This window comes from Apium graveolens, chromosome 8, assembly GCF_009905375.1.
Source record: "Apium graveolens cultivar Ventura chromosome 8, ASM990537v1, whole genome shotgun sequence".
In the NCBI taxonomy this organism is placed as follows: domain Eukaryota; kingdom Viridiplantae; phylum Streptophyta; class Magnoliopsida; order Apiales; family Apiaceae; genus Apium; species Apium graveolens.
This window is the reverse complement of record NC_133654.1, coordinates 80,947,502-80,956,619: the sequence shown is the minus strand read 5'-3', so window position 1 is coordinate 80,956,619 and position 9,118 is coordinate 80,947,502. Positions and strand designations below refer to the sequence as shown.

Genomic DNA, 9,118 nt, shown 5'->3' with positions numbered 1-9,118 from the left:
CATATTCAAGATTCAATTCCCGTAAATAACATATTATATATTATATTATTTATTTTCAGTCAAGTCTCAAATTATCATCAAACATATATTATTATAACTTATTATGTTCTTCAATATATTTTTTTCAACTATTGAAAATCTATATTAATATATTATTAATTTTTAAGACAACATATATTATTAAAAATTATTCGAGTGTTAAAAACAATCCATACATCGCACAGGTTATATGCCACTAATTGTAAATGAGCACTGTGATAATCTGATGCCTGCAACTATTAAAGTCTGGAGTACAATTTCACTATTTTAAGTTTTAACAAAAACAACCCCTACCAAATAAGAAGAGAACACTCCAAAATTGCCAAGGAAACATAAGTTCTTATAAGTCTCCCTTATATATATTGTACTTCCAAAAGCAAGTAGAAAGCGCCTGCAGTTTTACAGTGTCCTCTAGCATCAATAGCCATCAATTTGCAACAACCATCTCCATCTAGGCATCTACAATGTAGTTGCGGAGAAATATATATTAATTGCATAACAATACTAGTTTATTAATATATCTCCAAGCTACAGAGTCCACGCACACAAGGATTTAGATCATGAACTACAAAAAAAAAAGCCAAATGCAATATGCAAGTAAATCTTTTCCACAAGGACATGACTGTTCTTTCAATTTCCCAGAAAAATCATCTCGTCAAATATATATATACACCAGTTACGTCTTATCTTCTGCATCGAACAAAAGAAAATTAAGTGTGATCAAACGGAATATTGGACTGCATGTTTCTTGCTTGATAGATTTATACACCAGTTTCGTCTTATCTTCATGTTTCTTGCTTGATAGATTTATTGCCAACATCTTAGCTTAGCAGCAGTTAAAAGTAGTATGCAGTAGCGGTAATAAAAAATAAACAGTCAAATTCACCCTAATTATTTTTCTTTAAAGATAGAAAGAGCTAAAGAAATATCTTTACTAATAAAGGTAAAAATAATTCAATTATTTAATCATTTAGTTCATCCGATTGTTAATTCCATTATAAGAAAATGAAAGGAAATGAGAGAGAGAGACAATATTGAGTTTGTGGAGCACAATCAGTGCTGCTATTATTCTACTGAGGGTGCATGTACACACAACTTTGCCCGAACCCAGTGTCCTTCATTATACATCATTGTTGCATTCTGATTAAATAGAAGGTATCAGCATGATTTCTACACCAAAAAATTAAATTCATATTACTAGAAAATGTAGACTGTAAATATGAAGGTCATCTCTGACCAATTCAGACTCTGTATGATACTTAATTCAGCTATAAGATGGCTAGTTAATATATATGAACAACGATAGCTAACAGTTTTACACACTACATACAGGACTAAAACTATGTGCTGTGAAAGCAATAAAAACCCCATTTTATACACATAAGAAGTATGAAATGCTTTGATGTATTTTGCTTCAATAGTATCATACAATATTAATATCTTTTCAAAATTTGAAACAAGTTTCTAGTACCGTGTGAAACAAGGTAGTATAGGGATGATATTTTCGAGATTCAGAGCACATTAGAGATGCAGCAAACTGGGAATATTATAATAAAAATGGATCATGTTTGGACAAGAATTGGGCAGAAAATGGCGGTTTAAAGTAATGGTACTATTTTTATTTGTTGAAGATGATTGTAAAGTCATGGTTAACCCATAAAACTTACTACATTTATACATAGCTATGCATATTAAAAAAGTTGGGATTAACCTTAATTGTGATTTACCAGAGGTGCTATCCTGTCCAAGCTATAAATCTGATAACGTCAAAAAATAAAAGGATCCATGAGTTACTGTATGTTCATTAGACAAATAGTTAACATCGCAAAGTGAACATCTTTTTGTTTGGTCAATAAACTTATGGCCTATGGACTACTCTAATATATACTCTATATAAGGGTAGGAAAGATATATTAAATGAGTTCAAATTCCATAGGTACAATTTTTTTCCTGCAATCAACAGAATTACTTCTTTCCCTAACTTCACAACGCCAAGAAGTCTAATTCAAAAACATACTACCAAATAGGTTATCATGTCAATTCGTTAACACATGCAGAAACTTAATCACCATATACTCAGCACAAACACAAAAGTACATGGAAAAACAAAAATATGTACTCAATAGACAAATTTCCGTTCAAATACACATTTACCTGACCAATTTAACCAAAAGTTTTTTAATGGGGAACAATACTAGATCAATTATATTGAAATTACTGGATTACAATTAAAATAAGGCACTAAAAAGCATGTTTACAACTTTCAAAAGTTAAAAAGGTGTTGATATAAATAGGTTCATATAAATTTACATGTGAGAGGTGAATACAAAATGTTTTGTTTGAGCACAAAGAGCAGAAAAACACATAGCTGCAAAACATCTAGTTCTCACATTCTAATTTCGCACATAATTCATGTTAACTTGGACCCTTTATAGGCTAAGGTTCGACTCAAACTACTTTAGCAGAGACTTGTAATACACATTTTCAATGTTGTGTTATGAAAATTTGTTATTAATTTTGAATTAATAACAAATTTGCATAACGGTTCTCACGAACCTAATATAGGTCGCGTGGAATCTATCTCGAAATAAATATAAACATATAACATGTACCTTCCAGAGTCCAAGCAAAATTACGAGGAGAGAAGGAAAGCATGGAAGTAAGCAAAGCAGAGGAAGTAGCAGTATGATAAGGAAGCATTGAGTCCAGACAAAAGCTCATCTCAACTGGTGACCTATTGCCATTAAAATATCACATATTTAAACGAATTTTTAAGTTAATATGAATAAATATCATTGTGATGTTCAAAAAAAGCAAACACATACTGATAAGTAAATAAAAAGTAAGATGCTACCTCAAAATGCGATGAGAAGGGGGTTTTAGAGTGGGTAAGCGAAAGGGAGAAGGGGCTGATTTGGGTGGTTTTAATTTCGAAGCGAATGTTGCACGGGCGGACCGTAAGACGGATCTGGCAGCAATGGAGGCCATGCTTGTTGGTGGAGGTAGGATCTAGCGCTGGTAAGGGTTTTGGTTGGGTTTTGCCGGTTTAAATCATTTGTAAGGCGTTTGGTTAATAGAACTTGCAATTGAGCGCTCAGTTATCCAACTCAAAATTTTTTTGGCCTATTCTTAACAAAAATTTATATGTTATATTTGGATAAAAATTTGACGAAAACTTGATGTAGCTTAACTTGATCTGGCTTGAATATATTCACTCTCCTTGATTTGACGCCCTGAATCTCAGAATTAGGAAATAAATAAGCACACATCAATATACTAACACCATAATAGCAAAAATATAATAAACTCTGATATTAACAGAATTTAAACAGGATAAAAAATTAGACAAAATTACAATTACCAACCAAAATATAATTATTACAACCCAAATATAAATAAATTCAATTTATTCGATTCCGACTTGAAATCGACAGATAATCCAAAAGTATTTGATTCAACTATTACAGTTCCCACCATCGTTTGCTCACACAGCATCTACCTGATCTGACATCTGAAATCCTACAGTACGGTAGGGACCGTCAGGAACGCTTTTACGAGCAGTGCACCTAAGTCTGGCTATCTTCTCGCTTAACTACCATGGTTAGATCAAAGCAAATAAATGTGTAAAGACGCTCAACAAGTAACTATATAACAGTTCTAAATATCAACGTAAACGATATTAACTGAGACATTCTATTTCTGTATAAAACTGAACTAGATGGCAGTATTCTTTTAACGGCTAGGTAAAGGCTTTGAAAAAAAGGTTCTGGACTTTCAAGATTCAAAGTTTGGAAGAAAACTGACATTCATCATAAATCAACAACAGGGCTCTCAAGGAGTTTCTCATTTCAAAGGAAGCAGTCATTCAAGTTTCGAGGATCAATAACAACGTAAAGTGACAAGGTTCTCGATCAAATTTCATTACTTTGAGGAAGATACTACTCATTTTGTTCATTTCAAGTAATTAAGCAAGATGCTTTATCAAAGATATATATTACCCTTTTTATAAAACATTAAAAAACCCTTGATTGAAATATCCGTCTTTCAAATATAATACGGGCGATCAGCCCGTACTGACCTCCATCCGGTCATTAAGTTACCTATGACATTATTTCAGCTTTATAGTGGACTAGCTCCGCTAGCCTCTTATATAACTGGACTAGTCTCACTAGCCTCTTACGTATCTATCCAATCTTCAATGAATTCATTTGGAAAACCTTTGCATTGGAATACAAGAAAGTTTATCTAAATTCGGTTTTAACATTACCGATGAAATCATTTGGACTCTTTTAAGTCGAAAGTCATTCTTAAGTTCAATTTAAGAAAACAAGGAAAGTGAACAAATCGAGAGTAAGCAGGGGTCATATGTTAAAGATATTGATCAATCGTTGAACAAGTGTATAAGTTTGCAATAAGGATAGTTCTAAAGAACGATACGTAACAAGGTATAAGGAATAACAGGGCATCTCGGTTAACATGATATAACATGTGAAAAGTTCATAAATCTCTTTTTAGGGTCAAGGATTATTAAGATACAGGGATATGGTAACAACTTCTAGAAATAAGAGGTTACTGTTAGGGATCGTCATATGGACTTAAACGGGCTTATTCCAGGGAACAATTTTAGGGTATCTCAAGAATCAATAACAAGTATAACAAAGAACTTTCATTTCATCATGGCATCAGTAATATCCTTTCTATATCAATTCATAATATAAGGCATAGTTACTTGTCTCAAAAGATTTCTTGCTTTACGGAACCTGAGCTACCGCCACCTACGACCTCCTTCCCTTTACTCTCCTAAATGCCTCCGCTATTCAAATCTTAAATTCCTGTTAGCTCTTCCTGAAAGATGGGATTTGAAGGCCACAATAATAATCTTGATGAAACAACTCTTGATGAAATTTATGGGATGCTCAAGACTCATGAACTTGAGATGGAACAAAGAAGCAAGAGGAATGGAAGAAAGTCAAGGACAGTTGTTTTTGTGGCTGAGGAGGAAAGTCCCAAAGTTGCAGCCTCAAAAAAAGGTAAGGGAAAAGCTCTCATCACAAAGTCTGATACTGAGTCATCAAGTTCTGATAGTGATGATGACTCAGAAACTGAAAGTATACCTGAGATAAACCCTGATGAAGAGATGATAAAGCTATGTGCTCTTATGGTGAAAGGAATCACAAAGATTGCATACAGGAAATTCAGGAGAGGAAAGAAGTTTTCCAAGAAAGGTGTAAGTTCTGAAAAGAAAGGTTTCAGAAAATCTGAAGGCAAATGAGGAAAGTCTGACAGAGGAGATTACTCAAATGTTAAATGCAACAACTGTGGTGAGAAAGGCCACATATCTCCTGATTGCAGAAAAGGGAAGAGTGACAAAGGCAAGGCTCTTGTCACAAAGAAGAAAAGCTGGTCAGATGCTTCGGATTCTGAGGATGAGAAAAACTATGACTTGATGGCAAATGTTGATAACAGTTCTGATACTGCTGACTTAAAGGTACCTCAAACTACTTATGCCTTTCATACTGATGATATTACTGAGTTGAGAAGATATCTTAAAACTATGTTCATTAGTTATAAAGATCAAACTTTAACATGTGAAAGATTAACTTCTGAAAAGCTTGCTTATAAAAAGAGGAATGATTATTTAGAAAAAGAGTTAGTCATGTTCCATCAAACTCAGAAAGATAGAGATGATGCCTTTTATGTTAGGGATGAAGTGCTAAAAATGAATGAATCTCTAAAAACTGAGTTAGAAAAGGAAAGAGAGATTATCAGGACTTGGACTAACTCTGGTAAAACAACTCAGGATATTCTTAGTAGTGGAAACTGGAAAGAGGGCTTAGGTTATGGAGATGATAAGAACAGTAAGGGAACTGTAGAAACTAAGCCTATAGTTGTTAAACAAAAACCAAAGGTAAATCCTGTTAAGTTTGTAACTACAAAGTCTAATATTGAGAAATCAGAAGTTAAGGAAAAAGTAACTTCTGACAAACCTAAACAGGATAAGCCAACTGAAGTTAACATAGGCTTAATAACTAAGAAGCAGCTTAAACATAAGCTGAAAGATGTTAAGAATGTAAATAAGGTAAAGCCACCTAGGAAAAATAGGAATGGAAAGGAAGGTGTGAACAAAAGTAACAATTATAAGCCTGTTCCTAATGCTCCTAGAAAAACATGTCATAACTGTGGAAACTCTAACCATCTGGCTTCTTTTTGTAGGAAGAATAAGAACATAAACTCCTTACCTTCAAAGTCAGGAGTTAAAGTCAGTCTGTTAGATATAAGCCATAAAATCCTTATTTTTATTGTGGTAGTTTGTGGAATTCCATTTATACTTGTAAGGAATATCATTGTTTGTACTATGATTATTATCAAATAAAACCTTCTGTAAAGAAAGTTAGCATTATTCCTTCTAGTGTAAGTTCTGATGCAAAGTCTGATATTGCAAATTCTGATAAGAAAACTGTTAACATAAACTCTGATGCTAAATCCGCTGCAAACGTTAACAAACTTAAAAAGGCCAAAGGATCCAAGCAAGTCTGGGTCCTTAAAACTAATCATTAGTGGTCTTTGTGATTGCAGGGCAACAGGAAAAACATTTTAGTTCTGGACAGTGGATGTTCAGGACATATGACTGGAAATAAAGCCCTGCTATCAGACTTTGTGGAGAAAGCTGACCCAGGTGTTTCTTATGGAGATGACAATATTGGAAAAACTCTGGGATATGGCAATATTAATCTTGGGAATGTCATCATTGTACAAGTAGCTCTGGTCCCAGGACTTAAATATAATCTACTGAGTGTGAGTCAAATCTGTGACAGAGGTTATCATGTGGATTTTTTGAAGAACACTGTGAAGTTGTAAGAAAATCTACAGGCAAAGTTGTTCTGAAAGGATACATGCATGGTAACATTTATGAAGCCAAGCTTTCAACAAGTACTAATGGTTTTGCAATCTGTCTGTTGAGTAGAGCATCAATTGAAGAAAGCTGGGATGGGCACAAGAAACTCACTCATTTAAATTTTAACAATATAAATGAACTAGTCAAGAAAGATCTTGTGAGAGGACTTCCAAAATCAGTATTTGCTCCTGATAGCCTTTGTGATTCATGTCAGAAGGAAAAACAAAGAAAATCTTCATTTAAGAGCAAAACTGATTCACTAATTCTTGAGCCTTATCACCTACTACATGTTGACTATTTGGTCCAGTGAATGTCATGTCTATTGCAAAGAAGAAATATTGTGACAACCCGGGTCAAATTCTGAGCCTTTTTCGAAAACCGGGTCAAGTCCCGATTCCGAGTCCGAAATAAGTCGAAGCATACTGTCCTGAGTGCAGCCAAATTGGGTTATGACAAGCCCATCACAGGCCCCCAAAAGATCATGATTTGTTGGTGCACATAGTAGTAGTACTTTGCCTTATAAACTAAAAAGAGGTCCCAAATCTCCTCGATGTGGGACTGGGGTGTTACAAACTCCCCCACTTAAACTCCTGACATCCTCATCAGGCCCGAACAGACAACCCATAGGACCAAGATCGTACCTCTCTAGCCATTGTGGGATAATACCAGCTGGCTTCGTGTCCCCACCTCCGGACCTCTTGCCATTTTGGGATAATACCACCAGCTTTCGTGTCCCCACCTCCGGCAACTTGACGCATCAAGCTTTCGAGAGTCGGCTCTGATACCATATGTGACAACCCGAGTCAAATCCCGAGCCTTTTTCGAAAACCGGGTCAAGTCCCGATTTCGAGTCCGAAATAAGTCGAAGCATATTGTCCCGAGTGCAGCCAACTTGGGTTACGACAAGCCCACCACAGGCCCCCAAAAGATCATGATTTGTTGGTGCACATAGTAATAGTACTTTGCCTTATAAACTAAACAGAGGTCCCAAATCTCCTCGATGTGGGACTGGGTGTTACAAATATGCTATGGTCATAGTGGATGAGTTCACAAGATACACATGGGTGTATTTCTTGCACACAAAAAGTGAAACTGCATCTATCTTGATTGATCATGTCAAGCAACTGGATAAATTGGTCAAAGATTTTGTGAAGATCATAAGAAGTGATAATGGCATTGAGTTTAAGAACTTGATCTTGGAAGAGTTCTATAAAAACCATGGAATAAAGCAGGAATTTTCTGCTCCTGGAACTCCACAGTAAAATGGAGTTGTTGAAAGAAAGAATAAAACTCTTATTGAAGCTGCACGAACTATGCTTGATGAAGCAAAGTTGCCAACCTACTTTTGGGCTGAAGCTGTGCAGACTGCTTGTTTTACTCAAAATGCAACACTTATCAACAAGCATGGAAAAACACTATATGAGATGGTGAAGAAAAAGAATCCAAATTTGAAGTATTTTCATGTATTTGGATGCAAGTGTTTTGTTCTTAAGACTCATCCCGAACAGCTATCCAAATTTGATCTAAAAGCTGATGAAGGAATTTTTGTTGGATATCCACTTTTTACAAAAGCCTTCAGATTCTACAATTTAAGAACAAGGGTGGTCATGGAATCTATCAATGTCTCTTTTGATGATAAGAAGATTACTGGACTTGAAGATTTCAATGATCATGATCAGCTGAGATTTGAAAATGAAGCTTTAAATTCTGATTCTGTAAATCCTAACAGTCTAAATCCTGATATTGCAAACTCTGATGGATTAAACTCTGTTGTCATTGAAACTATGGTGACTATGCCTAAGGAAGATGCACCTGTGCAGGGGGAGCATACTGAAGATACAACCACATCTTAAGAAGCATCAAAATCTATAACATGCTCTTCAAGTTCTGATTTGTCAAGTTCTGATGGGCCAAGTTCTGATAATTCTGGAAACTCATGTTCTGATATTTCTGGAAACTCAAATTCTGAAGGATCCAACTCAGAGAGCATAATTTCAGGGGGAGCATCGAAAAATGTTGATGGAGACAGCATGAATGATGGGGGAGCATCCAGTTCTAGAGAGAACCTTCCATCTGCAAGGAAGTGGACTAAAGCACATACACCTGACTTAATTATTGGAAATCCTGATGCAGGTGTCAGAACTAGAACAGCTACATCAAATGAATGTCTCTATCATTTTTTTC

General features: G+C 35.1%; 1 long non-coding RNA gene across 1 annotated transcript; it reads right to left on the bottom strand.

Moving 5' to 3' along the window:
• Window positions 1–175: 175 nt before the first annotated feature.
• On the bottom strand, window positions 176–1,798 carry LOC141676923 (uncharacterized). The gene is made up of 2 exons (XR_012557230.1): window positions 1,751–1,798; window positions 176–498 (listed from the first exon to the last, which is right to left on the bottom strand). It is a non-coding gene; the product is annotated as an uncharacterized LOC141676923 (long non-coding RNA).
• Between the last annotated feature and the right edge of the window lie 7,320 nt (window positions 1,799–9,118).